This window comes from Rhinopithecus roxellana, chromosome 3 (assembly GCF_007565055.1).
Source record: "Rhinopithecus roxellana isolate Shanxi Qingling chromosome 3, ASM756505v1, whole genome shotgun sequence".
NCBI classification, from domain to species: Eukaryota; Metazoa; Chordata; class Mammalia; order Primates; family Cercopithecidae; genus Rhinopithecus; species Rhinopithecus roxellana.
The window spans coordinates 6,901,108-6,919,958 of record NC_044551.1 but is presented as its reverse complement, the minus strand read 5'-3'; the positions used below and the strand labels follow the sequence as shown (position 1 = coordinate 6,919,958).

Here is an 18,851-nt window from a genome sequence, read left to right as displayed (position 1 = left end):
TTTATTTTCTTCTCTAAGCTGGTTATTCTAGTTAGCAATTTATCTAACCATTTTTCAAGGTTCTTAGCTTCCTTGCATTGGGTTAGAACATTCTCCTTTAGCTCGGAGGAGTTTTTTATTACCCACTTTCTGAAGCCTACTTTTGTCAATTTGTCAAACTCGTTCTCCATCCAGTCAAACTCATACTTCATCTAGTTTTGTTCCCTTGCTGGTGAGAAGTTGTGATCCTTTGGAGGAGAAGATACGTTCAGGGTTTTGGAATTTTCAGGCTTTTTGCTGTGGTCTCTCCCCATCTTCGTGGATTTATCTACTTTTCGTCTTTGAAGTCGGTGACCTTAGGATGGGGTCTCTGAGTGGATGTCTTTTCATTGATGCTGATACTATTCTTTCCTGTTTGTTAGTTTTCCTTCTTACAGTCAGGCCCCTCTGCTACAGGTCTGCTGGAGTTTGCTGGAGGTCTACTCCAGACCCTGTTTGTATAGGTGTCACCGGCCAAAACTGCAGAACAGCAAAGATTGCTGCCTATTCCTTCCTCTTGATACTTCATCCCAGAGAGACACCTGCCAGATGCCAGTCAGAGCTCTCCTGTATGAGGCTGTCAGTCGGCCCCTACTGGGAAGTGTCTCCCAGTCAGAATACACAGGGGTCAGGGACCCACTTGAGGAGGCAGTCTGTCCCTCATCAGAGCTCGAACTCTGTGCTGGGAGATCCACGCTCTCCCCATCTATTCTTATATATATTCACTGCATGTTAGATACTAGGTGGATTAAGCATAGGGAATTCTCCTTCTTGTTCTCTTGGGACTTTGATTTAAAAGACTCATAGCAAAACCTCACTTTGGGTCCCAATGTTCTTTCGATTTCTGTTTTTCCATGCATTGTATGATGCATTTGGGAAGGTCTACTTCCTAGGAGTGCATCTGTTTTACTTTTACATAGTTCTCGATGTCACCACATTACCACCACTCTAAGTAAGCAGATCTCCATGTTAGTCACCATGTAATAGGTTTTCTGGGACCACAATACCACTCCTAGAGCAAATTTCAAGTGTGGCTGCAATCCTTTCATCCTTGCCCCAGGCCATAGACATTACAGTTTACGGTTAACTCACCTTTCTAATCTTTTTTTTTTTTTTTTTTTTTTTTTTTTGAGACGGAGTCTCGCTCTGTCGCCCAGGCTGGAGTGCAGTGGCGCAATCTCGGCTCACTGCAAGCTCCACCTCCCGGGTTTACGTCATTCTCCTGCCTCAGCCTCCCGAGTAGCTGGGACTACAGGCGCCCGCCATGTTGCCCGGCTAGTTTTTTGTATTTTTTAGTAGAGACGGGGTTTCACCATGTAGGCCAGGATGGTCTCGATCTCCTGACCTCGTGATCCACCCGTCTCGGCCTCCCAAAGTGCTGGGATTACAGGCTTGAGCCACCGCGCCCGGCCACCTTTCTAATCTTCAGCACTCCTTTCTTCTGTCATCACCTCAGGTATTTTTTAAAAAGAGAGGGGCTTCCATCAGCAGAAGCCCTATCTTCCTATTTTAGTTTCTTTCCTCAATCTTTGCCCACTTTCCTGACTTATGGGATTACATTTTTTTGATCACATAGTCCACCATAGTCAAGCAAGGGCAGACAATAGAACTTTCTGTGATGACAGAAATACACATATGTACACAAAGATATGCACATATATGCACAAGTGTGTGTGTGTGTGTGTGTGTGTGTATACTGCCTGCCAGCAATGTGGCTATTGATTATTTGAAATGTAGCTATTGAAACAAAGCATATTTTAAGTTTTAGTTTAAATTTAAATAACCACACGTATTACTCTGTTGAACAACCTGCTCTAATACATATGAGATTATTGCAGGAAACAACTAGATTCTAGTCAGGGACTCTCATAGATACATGTGACCCAGATGCCTTCAGTCAGATTTAGCACCAGCATGTCACCTTTTCCCTTGGAGGGGAGAGCTGAAGTAGAAAGTGGACAACTTTACTCTTAGTTGTCCCTCCCTTTGTTTCCTCATTAGACTAACTAATAACTGTTACTCATTGCATTTTGCTAGGGACTAAAATGCATATATTAACTAAAATATTCACAACAGTGCAGAAACACAGTAATTATCCATATTTTATAGATGAGTCTCAGAAGAATGAAATAAGTTGCTTGACACTGCAAAGTTAGCAAGCCACAGACTTGAGATTTAAACCAAGGTCTGCCTTAGAGACATCTCATCTTCTCACTGTCACTGCTCTCACACACATCCATCTTCGGGATTATTGATCATTATTGCACATTCAAAACACTGCCTGCTACTCAACTATCTTGGCTTCTTGGACTGATTTGTTCTCTTTCTTTTCACAGCCTTTTCTCTGCTTCATATTTTTCTTTCCTAGATTTGTTTTTCCTCTTATATTTTTCTCCTAAAAGGCCACCATCCCCTCAGTTTTCCTGGTTTTACTGCCCTGTTCCTGTATGCAGCTTGCACTCTAGGGGTTAAGCTGTTCTGATCATACTGCATTTCCTTACCATGTTTCCTATATGACTAAGCAATGCACAGCTGAGTATTCAATGCAGTTCCATAGATTCCTGACTTATTTTTCTAAGTCCATAGTTATACTTGAACACAGATGACTTCAGCTGTCATTATAGCCTCTTGTAAACTCACTAGTACACATTTGAGGAGATGGGGTGCTCTTTCAAAGGGCCAGGTCTTTTTTTGCCATCAATTTGTAGAGGCCTAATAAAAACAATCCAATGGCTATCCTTCCTCAGTTCATCCTCCCAACCCCTAAATGTTTTACTATTTCTCATTTTGCTAGTGAAAAAACAGAAACTTACAATGATTTTGCAAATTTCAGCAACCATATGAGAAAATCAGAAGGGGCTCAAAAAAATAGAAGCTATGCAACCTAAGAGTGAGGCACAATTCCCAAAGGTAGTAAAAAGTAACCCCTTCCCAACAAACTCAGTGGCATTTACTTGCAAGCAGTTCTTGAAAATAAAAATAGGCACAACTGGAAATCCTATTTCAGACCACACATCCAGACTGCTTCTCAAAATGACCTAATTGGAAATTTCTCAAGGCTGAAGTAGTCCATCTCCCTAGGCATACAATTTGCTGAGAGCAAGGAGTTAAAGGTAGCTACAGCAGCAGAGTAGGACTCTTTGTAATTGTGGATGGATTTACGACAATACACTGATAGTAACATAAAACCAGTATTTCCAAGCATTAGTCAACTTAGTGTTCTAGTAACTTGAGTAGTACACGGTGGCCGGTAAATGCTCTCTAAATTGAATTGCAAAACATTTGATTCAAGCCAATTCACTTATCTTATGGAATTGCTGAGAGGTCTCTGTGAGCAGTTATTTCAGACAGCCCTTCCTTTGTAGGGCCGGAGCTATCTTCCTGAGTCAAAGAGTACTTCAGACCATGGGAAGTCAACAACACTGTCTCCCAAGGCTTCTTTACAGTGTGTGTAAAGCAAACTTCCATTTTACCAGATAATTTAAATGAAACTTCCTTTTATGTCTTCATTGGATTTTTTTATTCACCTTCTTGTGATATCATCAGTAGATATTCCATATGGGAGACATTGTCCATTTTTGAAAAGCAACAAGAGCAATGTTGCAATGTTGTATAACTGTAGGTTCAATAATTTTTCTCAGCATAACTTATCACTACTCATGAAGAAAATTTAGAAGGACATAGAAGGACATTGCTATATCCAGCATTAATACTCAGGTCAGCTAGTCTAAAAAAAAAAATGGAAAGAGACCAAGTGGGTCAGTGATGGGAACAACATGTGAAGGTTTTTAAAAACATTATTAATAAAAACATAAACAGAGAGCAGTAAATCACTGTATTAGTTTCTTAGGCCTGTCATTGCAAATTACTACAAACTGAGTTGCCTAAAACAGAAGTTTATTCTCTCACAGTTCTGGAGACTAGAATTCCAAAATCACAGAGTCAGCAGGGTTTATTCCTTCTGAAGTTTCCAGGGAAGAATCTGTTCTGTGCCCTTGTTCTCACTTCTGGTAGTTGCCAGTGAGACTTGACATTCCTGGCACTATTCCAATCTCTGCCTCACCGTGATCCCTAAACATGATGCCAGTTCACAGTGACAGTCATCAAATGGCCTTCTTCCCATGTGTCTCTACGTGACCATCTTCAAAGGACACCAGCCATTGGACTTAGGACCTACCCTGGTCCAGTATCACCTCATCTTAACTTAACTAATTACATCTGCAAAGACCTTTTTTCCAAATAAGGTAACATTTTGTGATTCCAAGTAGAATAAATTTTGAAGATCCTATTCAATCAGTACCATCACTTCAGGAATTATCAGTATCCCTTTATCTCAGAGCTCTGTAGAGAGCTGACATCATGATCAAAGGTAGTGAGACTGGGAACCTGGAGGCCAGTTTATGCTACAAATGTGCTCTGCTTTTGGATTTGACTTAGTCATTCACACACACTGAAGGGATTGAGGGAGTTCTGGAGCCCTTAGCATAGATCTGTGAATGAGCTTTAAGGCCTCTGGTAATATTCTGAAATTATATGCACATTGTTGTGTCAGGAGTGCCTAAGTTTTCTTCAAAATGGAATTTCCTTGCCTTTTCTGAGGTCCTCCAAGGGTTCTGTGACCCCAAAAGGCTAGTAACAAGTGCACCAAATCATCTATAAAGTCTAAAAAAGCATTCTGGTTTCTGGACGTATAGTTGACCTGTGTTGTGTTAGTTTATGATATATTCAGGGCTTCTGGATAGCATGTTAAAAGGCTAGCCTGTAAGATTATTTTATTTTGAAATGTTTCTGGCTCATTGATTTCCAATCTGCCTTTTTCTACATAACCCACAGGTGGATCAGTTTTTACTTGGCTCATGTTTTATGCAATAAGAAATTTAAATGAAACTCAGAACCTAGGGTAAAAAAGCTAATATCAGCATAAAGGGAAGAGAGAAACACAGATGAACAGGTTTATGGTTTTATGTGCAGGGTTTGACATCAAAGGACATGCAAGCGAGCTGGCGAAAGGAGAGAAGTGGGGGAGAGGAGGAAACGCTGGAGGTTATGCTGTGGGATTTGCAGCTTTATAGCAAGATTCACTTTCCCTCTGTCTGTAATGATGCTCACCTGACATTTTAGTATCTCCCAGCAAATAACACCTTCTTACTCATTAAAAATAATTCCATTTGAGAACCACTCTTATCAGATTACACAGCCTCTACTGTGCTTTTAAGGGAACACATTCCCTCTGCCCTTCATAGCACCTTTGGTGGATATCCACATATTAGCACAGCCGGCTCTTCAGAAACAACAAGTAGAGTTAGTTCATTCCACAGACCATCTGGCCTCCTTTTACTTCTCCTTCCTCTTTTTTTTCATCTGCCCGATTTTTTTTTTTTTTTTTCATCTCTTTGGAGCCTCCCCACAAACGGATGAGTGAGAGGAAGGAAAGTGAATTATCATCTACTGATCCAGATTGTTGCTTTTCTATCATGTGCAAAAGGTGTGATTGAGAGCACTGATTTTAGCTATAAACACCTTCTCTTGTCCTATTGCCACAGAAAATCAAGTTAAACTTTTTCATGTTGTAGTATACAGTTAAAAATTCACCTTTATTTAGCGAAGGCTGAGTTTAAAATAACAAAATGTCTAAGGAAAAGGAAAAAAAAAACCTGTTTGTTCACGGTATTTTGTGCTTATTTTTTCTCATTATTTTAAGCCTAATTTCTACTTCTATAAATGGAATATGTGAAAAATACACCAAACAATAAAACAATTTTTATTAGATTGTCTACTCTAGTCTGGAGATGTTCCAAAGTCTCATATGTACTTGACCAGAGTCTATTTCTCTCACATATTCTTGAATCTACACTATTGACTGTTCCTCTCAGATAATTACAAAAAGCCCCAGAAAGTCTTTCACAAGTGAGTGTTAAGTCTTTTGCCAAGAGTAGACTTTCTGCACATCTTTATTAAATAAAAGAGCAAACCATGGTGTGGCCTGAGCCTCCCAGTGAATGTTGAGTTTATGATTATTTTTTTAAAGGTCAATGAAAAGAATAAAAAGCACCGAGCAGGGTTGGAAATGGCGTCCTCAATCATATTGGCCAGGAAATGAATCCCAGGGAGGCAGGACTTGAAATCTACCATGAAAACAGCCTTGGTCTTTCAAGCCTGAAATGCAAGGGCAATGGGTAGGTTTGGAAAACTAGAAGAAAAAATTACAACCCTAAAGAATTCCTCACTACCCAGATGTCATAGCTAGAGACCACTGAGGGTCAACATGGTCACTGTCAGTCTTGTCCCTCTTTTTAAAAAGTTAGGACTAGTAGACGTCAGTTGAAAGCTCAATAACTATATGAATTTAGCCATTTTGGATTTGTCATTTTAGCTTTCTTATGATCAATTTGTCACTTTCCAAATAGCTGAAAATTAGCCAGTCAACTAATTTACTTTAAAATAAGATAGCATTTTGATATAAAAAGATATGCATAAATTTTAATATGTATGTATGATATATATATACATGTGTGTATTACATATAGAGAGAGAGAGATAATTTTTTTCCTAAATAGGGTCATAGAGAACACATTACCTCGATGAGAGTTTTCTAAGAGAAAATCTTAACCAAGTAAAGCAAAAGCATTGTGAATAATTTCAAGTTCATGGTTTTCAATAGATTTTAATTTTTTTAACACTATATTCAAGTAGAGACAACTCAATTGAAGTCATTCATAATTAAGCTGTATCCTCTATTATAGTTTTTCTTCTTTTTTTCTTGTCTCTCAAAAATTGCAATTTACGAAAAACTGCAATACAAACAGAACTGAGGCTAAGGCTTTACATTTTACCTAGCTAATTTCATGAATCTTTACCAATTCAATGATCTCTCTGACAGTGACAAGTTCTAATTTTCTTACCATGCCCTTCCTCTCTTGGATCCAAAAGCTTCAATAAAAGGTGAAGCCCATTGTGTGAAACATATACTAATATCCTTCAAAGGCATGGAGAGGCTGGGTAGGGTTTTTCCTACCAGTTTGAATGTCCAAGTTCAAATATTAAAATGTAAAAGTTGTTACTATGCCACAAGGAAGGAGTAGTGGCCAAGGTAAATTTCAACCAAGGTCATATCAAAAAGTGTTTCCTAAAGTGGAAAGTTTCCCCAAAGGCACAAGAAAAATCTATTAACAGAACACTTTGAAGGAGAGGGGCCAAAATATAAAGGAAGCCTTTCTTACCCTCACAGCAAATTGGCAATCCAGAAGATACTTTCAATACCCTAGCTTATGTGTGTGACAAAAGAGAAAAATAGAAGCTGATTAAATATTTATCTAGTTACTCTAAATGACCTTGTATGGTGCTTAAAATATAATTAATTTTAAAAAATAAATAATTTCTCCTGTTTTTGCTACAGTATCAAACCACAGATCTTCCTTCCTTCCACACACATTAATGCTCTAACACCATTGACTTGGGTCTAAGAAATCTTAGACAAAAAAACTGCTTTAGTCTTGCCTAGTGAAACTTCTTCTGTTTGTTCTGGAAATTTTATTATTCTGCGAATGGACTTGGCCATTAACTATCAGTGTACCTCAAGATAAGGTGGCATTAGGTAAACGATGGCTTAAATAATTCTCAACATTCGGTGTCACAGGGCCATGATAAAACTCTTCCCAGTACATGTAACTGTGAATGTTAATCAGAGTCTATCTAGAGACCCAAATAATTTGGTGAAATTCAGAGGTTTGCTAAGACTTGAAATAGCAAGTTAGAATGCATGGAAAGACTTGACCCTATAGGAATTTTGAACTTGAGGATTCTTTGTTGTGCGTCACTAGAAGAGGTTTAGTAGCATCCCTGGCCTGTACAGAACAGAGACGATAGTACACCTCCTTCCCCAAGTTGAGACAACTAAAAATGTCTCTAGACATGGTCAAAGGTCCCCTCAGGGACAAAATCATCCCCACTTGAAAAAAACTGCTTTAAATTATAACAGACAGGCTAAACAATTCATCGTAAATCCCATTTATTCTTTTCTGCTTCAAGTTTTTTCTAAACACTTCATTCTTTTCCTTTAATACTTGAAAATATGACAAATCCTTGACAACTTTGTGTTTTTACTGTCTTTAAGTTTTATACTGCTGGGGAATGAATCCTATAAAAATGCCCACCTCATCCTGGCCAACATGGTGAAACTCCGCCTCTATTAAAAATACAAAAATTAGCTGGGCAGGGTGGTGCACGCCTATAGTCCCAGCTACTGGGGAGGCTGAGGCAGAAGAATAGCTTGAACCTGGGAGGTAGAGGTTGCAGTGAGCTAAGATTGTGCCACTGCACTCCATCCTGGGCGACAGGGCTGAGACTGTCTCAAAAACAAAACAAAACAAAACAAACAAACAAAAAAAACACACAAACAAAAAAAAACTCACCTTTTTATCTGGTCCATTGTCCAAGCTGCTCAGCCCTACTCCCTCTGCTCTAACGGGAGGAAAACAAAAACAAAAAAAAACCCTGCTTCAAAACTGGAGCTCCTTCATTCTTCCGTCTTATCACCAAGCTGCTTTCTTGGCTGGTGGTCTTCGTAGTAATGTGGACCCAACCTGCAGCTAGGATTTTTGAGTTCTGCAGTTCCTCTGCTGGAAGGGCTTCAAAGGCTGCTTGGAGGGGATGCTCCAACAATTTCTGAAACTAAGCATAGCAGGGATAGGAAGGAGCTAGGAAGAGATTTAGAGACCCCACCCTCAAAATTGGGACCACCTGAACTCCAACAAAACAATAGGACTTATTGTATACTAACTATACAAGAAACGTTTTCGATAGTTTTCGGCACACAAACTCTGGCAGGGCCCTGGTTCTAAACATCCCTTAAGCTAAACAAGTCAATTATCATAAAAATGCTCTCATGAACACATTTTACAACTTTTTTTCTGAAAAGATTTTTTAATTCCCCAGCTTACTAGAAGGTTGCTCTGTCTATTGTTTTCATCGTCTTTGAATTGATAATGGGCAAAGGAAAGTAAACTAGGTCTCTTCCCTCTTGTTTATCTTGCCATTTCTCCCGTGTTTGCATCAAAAGCTTCTAGGTACAAAGACTAAATCATTATTTGCATTATTAAAAATGAGTAAAGTGCACATAGTCTTCTCTATTGAGTTTTGATTCCTATAGCAGTTTTGACTCTGAATACCACATTTAATGCTAACGTAGAACACAGATTGCAAAAAAGCAATGCAAAGTGATGACAGCCAAAATGATAATGCCATAGATATCAGTAACTGTAGATTTCCTCTGTGCCAAAGATTATGTTAGTTATTTTTTATTTTTTTTTTTACATTTAATCACATACAGTCCTCAATGCAGCCCTATGAATTAGGTCTCATCACTCTATTTTGAGAGAAGGAAACTGAGGTTTAGAGAGATTAAGATCACATATTTTAAGTGGAATTAAGGTTCATTTGTGACTAACGTCAAAGCCTGTATTGACAGATACATGATAGATAGACAGGTACATAGATGATAGATGATAGATAGATAGATAGATAGATAGATAGATAGATAGATAGATAGATAATCATGATACTACATGATGCTAGGACCCCTCCCCCTGCCAGAAATTCCCTAAAAGGAGCACCAAGATGTGAAAACTGGCTCCCAAAGGCCAACTTGGCTACAAAGAGAAGACTCTCTTTCTCTACTCAAGAAGGCATTTCTCATAGTGTGATCCAATGAATACCTGCTTAATAACTGGCACTGTGGAAGAAGGAGATTCATGAGTCCTATTCCAGGCCTAATGAATCAGAATCTCTGGAATGTGTGGGAAACTGACCCAAGCATATGGGTCTTTTAAAAACTCAGATTATTATTCTGCCCCAAAAAGCCTGGGAACCACTGACTTATGTGGTCAGAAGTGATTGACTCCCTGGGCTGGGAAGCTCCAATATTCTTCTCCAGATTTCCTGTGTAGCTGTCTCCTCTCTGTCCTCTGCCCCATTAGGGAGAATGCATGAATTCCTTCAGCAAGCTCCTTGTCCTTCTGTTTCCAGGTGAGTTTAGGCAATGGGAGGGGTGGGGAGAGGCATTAACAAGAGATCAAAGGAGAGAAGTGAGGACACTGTCTGTATATCTCTGGCTCTTTCTTATACAGTCATTGCAGATTGGCTGCCTCATGCTCCCAAAGGTCATGACACCTGACAAAGCGGCCCTCTCAGCATCAGAACATCTCCATATTCCAGGATCCATACCCTCTTTAAGTGTCATTTAGGTTCTGGGTGAAAAATGTTCCTTTCTGTTACTAGTTTTGGAGTACTGCAGTATTCTCTACTGTTTTTTGAAGTCTGCCCACATCTCTGTGAATAGTCTCTTTGTTAAATTATCTACATACATTCCCCATTTGAAGGTGTCATCTGTTTTCTGGCAGAACTCTGATTGATACCCTTATAAATGTGACTCAAGCATCTATAATTTGTCTACTTCTTTTGGGTTATTCTTGCCACATTGCACCTATTAGGGACTTGATGCCTGTAAGTTGCTTAATCTGTTCTATTTTTCCAGCTGTGGTGATAATCAAGTGAGATGAATATATAACGTGCTTTTCATGTGCCTACTATTAACTCTCAGTTAATGTTAGTTCCTGGCGCTCTATTTACAGCACACTCTTCGTCTTATCATTCACATTCATCATTTAATGTAATTTGATTGATCTTTAAGGTGTTGCTTACTCTCTCCAGGCCCTCTTTGTTTCTGCCCCTCCTCTCCTCCAGTTGTCCACCAACTCTTCCCATCAGAGGACCATTTTTGTTCACTGGGTTTTCCTAGTTTGTTCAATCTTATTGGTACTTACTGTGTTCACTGTAAGAGCTATTCTATCAACTCACATGATCTCCAAGAAAGCCATGTCCTTTCTCACTGTCTGTGCACCACACTACCCCACCAACTCCAGACCTACCCTTCTTTTCTATGCTGCTCTGATTTGAAGGCATCTCCAGACTTAGAATAAAGAACTTTCCTGAACTAACCTTCAATTCATGGGGGAGTCTATAATCCTTCAGCACCTAGAGATTGCCTCTACAATTTGATAACTTTCTTTTATCCCCCAATTATACTTGTAAACACAATAATCTCTCACCATCTGGAGCTTCAAAACTTATTCTGGAATATCACCTTGCAGCTAGCTGTCTTCAGGTTGTCACCACTCTCCAAATATTTATGTGCAGGTGATGGGCCCTTCTCAGCCTGGCTGCAATACAAAATGAGTTTTGTAACCTAAGAACAAAGTTATCCAGGGAGATTAAGTTCATCTATTCACTTGAGCACCAAACAGGTGCTAGGCACTCTGTTCAGCTCTAAGGTTGTTTCTGTCTATACCACATGCAAGAATACAGGCAAGGAGTAAGTCAGGGTCTCTTCACTCAATCAACTTTCATAACTCTTTAAGAATTAACCTGTGAATTTTTGAAGAAGGCAATTAAGTTTGTGGAGAAGGACAGCTTGGACCCTGTAATTGAATCCCTGTAAGGTGATTCTATATGTTATAGTCAATGGAATACAGAAGATTTACAGTAGGTTATGATTCTAATAAGGCACTGTTTATGTCTGCTAATCCATCATAATCCAGCCTGAATTCCATGTTTTAGTTGGAATATGTTATGTATACTAAGGTACTTGCTTCCTGCCTCAGGATTCTGATTCCGAGGTCGCATAACTCAAGAAACAATGATTTCCTTGTTTAAAAGTAGTTTTAAAGTACATACATGTTGATCAGTTGGTAGTGCCATAGTCTTCCTACAGGGTTTTCTGTAAATGTTGACTCCAGTTGCTGTACTTCTCTGCTGTGTGCTCTGGGGTTTTCATTCTGTCATCTATCACAGTTATGTTTTCTTTGGGAACGCAATGTTATTCCACAGTTCCTGTTTCATGTGCTCTTTGTTCTGTGCCTAGTGTCTGGAAAGAAGGTTTAAAATCTTTTGTGGGGAAGACTTGCTTATGGTTAGGGTATATACTGAGGCTTCATTTGTGCAGATCTCCAGTATACCAGGCACCAATAGCATAAGATGAGACTATTTGATTTGATTCCTTTGATTCCTTCAACCCACATACAATGAGGGTTACCCACACATGCTATTTATGCACAGAAAATAACGCTATTATCTAAAATGTCTAAGATTGCACTTGTCTTGAAAATTATTGGAGTTTTTTGTTTTATATATGAATTTTCATAGTAAGAAACTGAATTTTGAAAGCTAAAAATATTTTTCCAAGGTGGTTATTCCAAAATAACCCACTTTTCACATTTTTTCTTTGGAATAGATTAGGTAAAGCTTTGGAAGGGTAGAGTGGGATGGATATTTATCTTTTTACTTGTCCTTATTTAGCCCATTTTTTCTTTTCCCAAATATATCCCACAGGTGTGGATGAAGGGGCCGGATGGTTGCAACCTAAAATTTGTCTGAGAGGATGAGAGAAGTAAACCTAGGATTTAAAAAATATTAAACAGTCCCCAAGCTAAATAATCCACTGTGTGGGAAACTCACACATTACTGAAAATCTTAAGCAGGATCAGAGGGTAAAAGAAATAATGCACCCAGTTAAGATAAATTCATTTTGGTCCTAGGAACCTAAGCCTGCAGAATTTCAAGCAAACCCAACTCTAGTCAAACTTTTGATACCTGCATAAACTCTTGACCGTGTAGACATTTAAAAACTGCAGCAAAAACAAGTAGTTTATAAAGTAAGTTTCTTAAATTTATTTCCCAGTGGCTATTCCAAGCTACAGATTTTTAAACACACAGGAAGGTAGAATACCTCTTCACTCTTAGAGAAAAGCAGAGGAGGAAGATGGATTGCTTTTTTGAAACATAATACTGAAACTTCCTGGAAGCCATCTATTTCCAGATTTCTAAAAGATGTTATCTTTCACCTTCAGTGGAGAACTAAACATTATCACCAAGGTTACTGCATCTTCAAATATTTGAAGACAGTCTGTATCTGTCTGTTCTGATTGCATCTGACGCCAAGCCCGGGTTAAATTACAACCATTAAGAGCTTGAATAATGTGCCCCAAACAAAACATATTATCTCTACTCCCCAGTGGAAACCTACTAAGTTGTCTTCCCAGATCACAACAAAGTCCCTTCCTCTGAGGCCCCCATTGCTGAGCTGCAGAAGTAGAATTCTGATAAGCCTTTCTCCCACCATATGACCCTGCTTCCTGGTCACAACTGATTGTTACATGGGTGGACACTAGACCCAAACTGGGCCAATCAGAGAATCAAAGTCTCTTCTAAAGTATTGGAATTCATACTGGGAAATATTTACCTGTATGTATCTGTAATATGCCAATTTGGTGACCGTGCTTTCCACCACCTGTACTGGAGAATCAATATGTGTAGACAATTGTGGTAATATCCTAAGTGATTTTCCAGAAACTATGGTCTCATCCACCACACTGCTCACCTACTACCTAAATGTGGTACTTTTTATAAAAACAAATATGATCATATCACCTCACTGCTGAAAATCTCAAACAGCTGTCATATATGAAATCAAATCCAAACCCACAGTATGGCTTACTCATGTGTTCACAGCCTAATTTCCGCAAATCTTTTAAGCCCCATATCCCACCAGTCCTGTTGCTTCTGCCATCACATCTTCTAAATGACCCACAGACACAAATGTACAGTCTAGTCATGTTGAACATCTACTCTTTAAACACACTGAACGCATCCTAACTGCTTGAATTTGCATACCCGCTTTTCCCTCTCCTGAAAGATTCAGTTGTGACTAACCTGAAAGAGAGGGAAGAGCAGGTTTTGACAAATTGTTGTTCATCCTTCAAGTCTTAGCTCAAATATCATCTCTCCCAGAAGCCCTCCATATCTCTCGTGTGCTTTCTTATGGTGATTCACCTCTTTTGGGAAACGTTCTGCCAAGTCCTAAAGGAAAAACTAGCAGCTCCTTTTTCTTTATCTCACTGTGCTTTATGTCTGTCTTTCATAACATTATTAGCATTTACTGTAATTTTTAAAGTCATGTCTGTCTTCCCTTCAAGACTAAGAGTTACTGGAAAATAATGATCACATCTTAATATCCCGATGCCAGCATAGAGGCTGGTCTTTTCACAGTTAAGTAGCTTGACAGTGTAGAAGTCAGGATGCCATTCTCACCAGCAAGTTTTTGCTTTATATGTCCATCACCTAATTCTTCCAACTGGCTAATTTATTTAAAAATCACAATAATAGGAATTAAAGGGTTACTTATTATTAGAGGCATAATTTTTCAACAGGCTTCTACATAGACCTCAATAAAATAAATTGAAATTACTCTTTCTCATATATTTTCAGTTTTTAAAAAGTGTATGAGAAGAGGACCAGCTGTTGACTTTAGCAGTACAGTACTTTTAAAAATAAGCAACAGCAAAGCAGAAGGTATGGGAGAAAAAAGTGACTTGACTTTAGACTTCAAAAAGGTCAACCTTAAATATGGGTAATCGCACAACCAGATAGTCCTCTTGTGGTTTGTTTTGTTCAGTTAAGCAGTTATTTCTGGGAAAGTGGGATTAAAATAAAATAAAGTGCACTCTGAAGAGTTTAAAAATAACCTAATATGCTGAGAAAGTGTTTACTTTTATTCCATCTCAGTTCATCTTATCTTTATTTGGAATTTGCGCAGCATCTTTGAAATAAACCACTGAAGATGACCTCACAAAAAAATGTAAAGTTTTTTTTCTTTCTTTTTTTTTTCAAATATGAATAAACACCTAGCAAGTGTATCTGTGTACTTCCTGTTCACACTGTTTATGTTTATCAGTGCAATTAGTATTGTTTTAGCATACTCTACTTAGTGGTCCACTTAATTAAGACTCACTTGGGATTTTTCTTCCAATATGTTAGGCTTTGGGGTCATTAGGGTCACTGCTGTGCCACTTCAGTGATTTCAAGTTAAAATATGCATACCTTAAGAGGTAGTTTTTCCATGGGGTTACTATGTGAGAACTTGCCATCAGCCTTGCACTGTTTGAAAGTAAAATATAAATGGACCAAATAATCTACTCTCTAAAGTGTGAAACTCAAGGTAAAATATAGGTCATATATATTTTATTATTTTAAAAGTATTTTGCCTACCTCTTTAATAAGTATTACTATAAAAGGAAAAATCTATTTAAAGCTTTAAGTAAAACAAAGCATATCAAGGATATATCCATTTAAATATGACTGAAAAGCGTAAAAGGAACTTCTGCCTTAAAAGAAATATGTATGATCTCTTTCTTGCATCGCTGACCATCATAATGGCCTCTGTAACAGACTTTAAGTTTGGTGTCTGAGCTTCCAAGAATTTGGATTGATGCTACCAGTTAATTAACCTCACATGCTTCTGGGAATCCAGTCAAGTCGACCTTCATGTTATACATAAGCACATCTTCCCAGAGATGTCCCAGATCACAACCGATCTAGAAAACTGCTTTAAATACCTACAGACACAACACAGAAATTCCTTGACAGTGGTGAGCCACTAAGACCCGGTGAATTGGTTATTAATAGTAAATATAGATAGCAACTCCCCTCTTGACAGCGTTCTAAGCTCTTTATCAATCCTTGGGAATATTAAATTGTTCATTTGCATGTTCTTTGTACTCTATAATTAAAATGTAATGCTATTGTACACAAATCTTAGGCTTTTGGAAAACTATAAATTATCCTGTATTAGTTATCTATTGCTGTGTAATAAATTACTCAAAAAGTTAATGCTTAAAACAATAAGCATTTCTTATCTCAGTTTCTGTCGATCAGGAATTAGAGAACAGCTTGGTTGGGTAATTTTGGCCCACGATTGGTGTTTGTTGTCAGGATGTCTGTGAGAACTTCAGTTATCTGGAGACTGACCTTGGGCTGCAGAATCAACTTCAAAGATGGCTCACTAACATGGCTGTTCGTTGGAGGACTCAGATCCTAGCCACGAGAATCTCTCCATAGGGTATAGGGCACCGGGCAGCTGAGTCCTTTGATAGCAACCTTCTCCCAAAATAAGAATTTCAAAAGGGAGAGAAAGGAGAAAACCACAGTGCTTTTTATGACTTAGTCTAGAAAGCAATACACTGTCACTTTCACGATATTTTATTTGTTGGAAGCAAGTCATTAAGTACAAGCCATACTCAAACGGAGGTGACTTAGGCTCCACATTTTGAAGGAAGGAGTATCAAATAGTTTGGGGCATATTTTAAAGATACCACACTTGCAAATTTGTCTTCTACAAATAAATGTTAGATGCATATGATGCTCATCAACAGATGTATTAATAGAAATGGAAAGTTAAATGGATAAATTGCATGGTGTGTGAATTATTTCTCAATAAGACTGTTAATATTTTTAATAGAAAGAAATGGAGAGTGCATTTTGTTAAGAGGAGAGACAATTAAGATCTTTGGAGCCTGTTACGTACCGAGCATTTTACCTAGCATAGTTTATTTAAACCTCAAAACAAACACAAAGTAGTGGTATGCTGGAGCTGGTTCACACTGGCTTGTGAGAGACAACTACTAGCATCTCTATAAAGTTCCATGCTTAATAACACCATATTGGAGGTTTAAAGTCAACCATGGTGGGAATATCATATACTAAGGGGGATCACTGATTCACAGAATTTACCAATTTCCATTGTATAATTGGCCCTAATTTCCAGATAAGGAAAATTGGAGAATGAGAGGTTTTTTAATTTGTTCTAAAAATTGTCTTGATATTTTTTCTTCCTCCAAGGGGTAGTAAGTGGAAAGGCCAGAGTTTGAACCCAGTGTTGAATGCATCTCAAGCTAGCTTTGTTTTTAGTATGCATGCTGCCTCTCTAAGAGGATTAATTACTATACATTGCAAATTATCTTCCTTGGCTCCATCATGATATTGCTGTGTTTATGATAACAATGAGGACTAACTACAGCTAATTGGCTGACCATTTATGGTTGGGAAAGAATTCTATTTCAGTTCGGAGACAGGAAAAAAGACTAGTAAAAATCAAAAATTAAAAGAGCTAACTTCATTTAATATCAAGTAGAAAAATGAAGAGAGAGAAGATAACATAGGAGAGAACTACATTCTGTTAAATAGGAAATTGTTAGAAATTAGATATATGAAAGATCTCTGCATTATCCAGCAGTGTGAGAATATTTTTTTTCAATATGGAAAACACTGAATCTCATTTCTTTAGTTTGACATTTATCTCTCAAATACAATATTCATTACCTCTAACCTCAGATAAACACTTTTGAAAAATCATTTTTTATTTATACAATTTGGCCCTATTTTGCATATTTAAAACATCTATATTCCACACATACATACAGAGTTATGCCGACTTATTCCCATGCAGGTATTCATACAAACCCTAATGCACACATCACCCAAAATGGAAGCTAGCAACGTGTGGAAGATGAAGAGAGAAGATGAAATTGGCTTCTCTGGAGCAATAGTTTTTCAGCAATAACCCTAATACCTCAAAAATGATCACATTTAGAGATACTAAATTAAAACACTGTGCCAGAGACTATGGACCTGTGCATTAAGGCACACACATATGAAATCTCACCACCATGCTAGAGATGAAAACATGACAGTTAGGTTACCATGGAGACAGAAGCAGACACCAGCTACTAACTCTGAATACCAATTAACATCTAGCACTTCTTTATGTTACTAAAATTGGTTGCCAGGGCAACTCAAAGGATTGGCTCAGGTTATCAAATTAATTACAAACCAAATCTAAAAACGTCAGATTCTTTAGAATATTATGAGCCTTAACTTAAATAAATTATTTATGGGGATTCATGCTGGTCTCAAGATGGCAGCTGTTATTTGCCTGTGATTCTCTTTATCATTCCCCAGTCCCTCTTTTCTTTCTCTTAAAATATCTCTCAGGCAGAAACTGGTAAATATTCCTTAGTATTCTCAGCTATGCTTCCAGCAAAAGAAAGATGAAATAAAATTGCGATATAATAAGTTATTTTAATATATACTTATTAAAACTTAGGTTATAACTACACAAAGTGGTTGATCGCTAGGTACCTACATTTTATTAAGGAATCCTCTCTGACTATGTGACAGATGCTACATGTATCTTATTTAGTAGTCAAAAAAATCTGGCCATGTAGATATTAACCATATTTTTCTGAGAACCAGTTTTTAAGCTAAATGGTTAGCTATGGGCAGGAGCTCTCTCGAAGCCTTGCTGTTTTCTGAAGTTTGTAGTGTAAACAACAGCAGAGACTAGTAGATAAGATTCAGTTTGTCTCATCTAAACACAGAGTCTGCCATTCAATAGCTAGGTAACCTTGAACAGGACATTTAATTTCTCTAATTCAGTGTCCTCATTTACTGAGAGATTTACTAAACATCTGACTGCTTCTCACCAACTCTACTGCAGCTGCCCTGCTTCAAAACACCAGCCTCTTTGCCCTGGATTATTGCAATAGCTTCCCAACTTGTCACCACAGCCAGAGTAATTCTAATAAAACACAAGTCAGTTCATTTTATTTATCCTGTGACTTCAGCTTCTTAGAATTGTAGTAAGGTCAAATGAGATATCCTCTGTAAGGGAGTCAGCATAGTCCCAAACATCCAGTACACATCCATTCACTGGACAGCTATCTACTGAGTGCCTACTGTGTGCCTGGTGCTGGGGAGACAGCAGTGAACAATACCAAGAAATATCCCTGACCTTGAAGAGGTTCCCGGAAAACACAAAATATGTTAGATTGTGTTAAGTGCTAAGGGAAACACTGAAGCATGGAAGACTTGCCGGAAAGGGGGACACATAACTACAGAAGACCTCATTGAGAAGATGACTGTTGAGTAAATACCCAGCAAGCGAG

The 18,851-nt window shown here is 38.1% G+C and overlaps 1 long non-coding RNA gene across 1 annotated transcript; it reads right to left on the bottom strand.

Annotated features, from left to right (window-relative positions):
* Positions 1-2,947: 2,947 nt before the first annotated feature.
* LOC104665130 lies at positions 2,948-17,592 on the bottom strand. The gene is made up of 5 exons (XR_748373.1): positions 17,570-17,592; positions 13,744-13,782; positions 11,749-11,938; positions 11,124-11,260; positions 2,948-3,745 (listed from the first exon to the last, which is right to left on the bottom strand). It is a non-coding gene; the product is annotated as an uncharacterized LOC104665130 (long non-coding RNA).
* Positions 17,593-18,851: the final 1,259 nt, after the last annotated feature.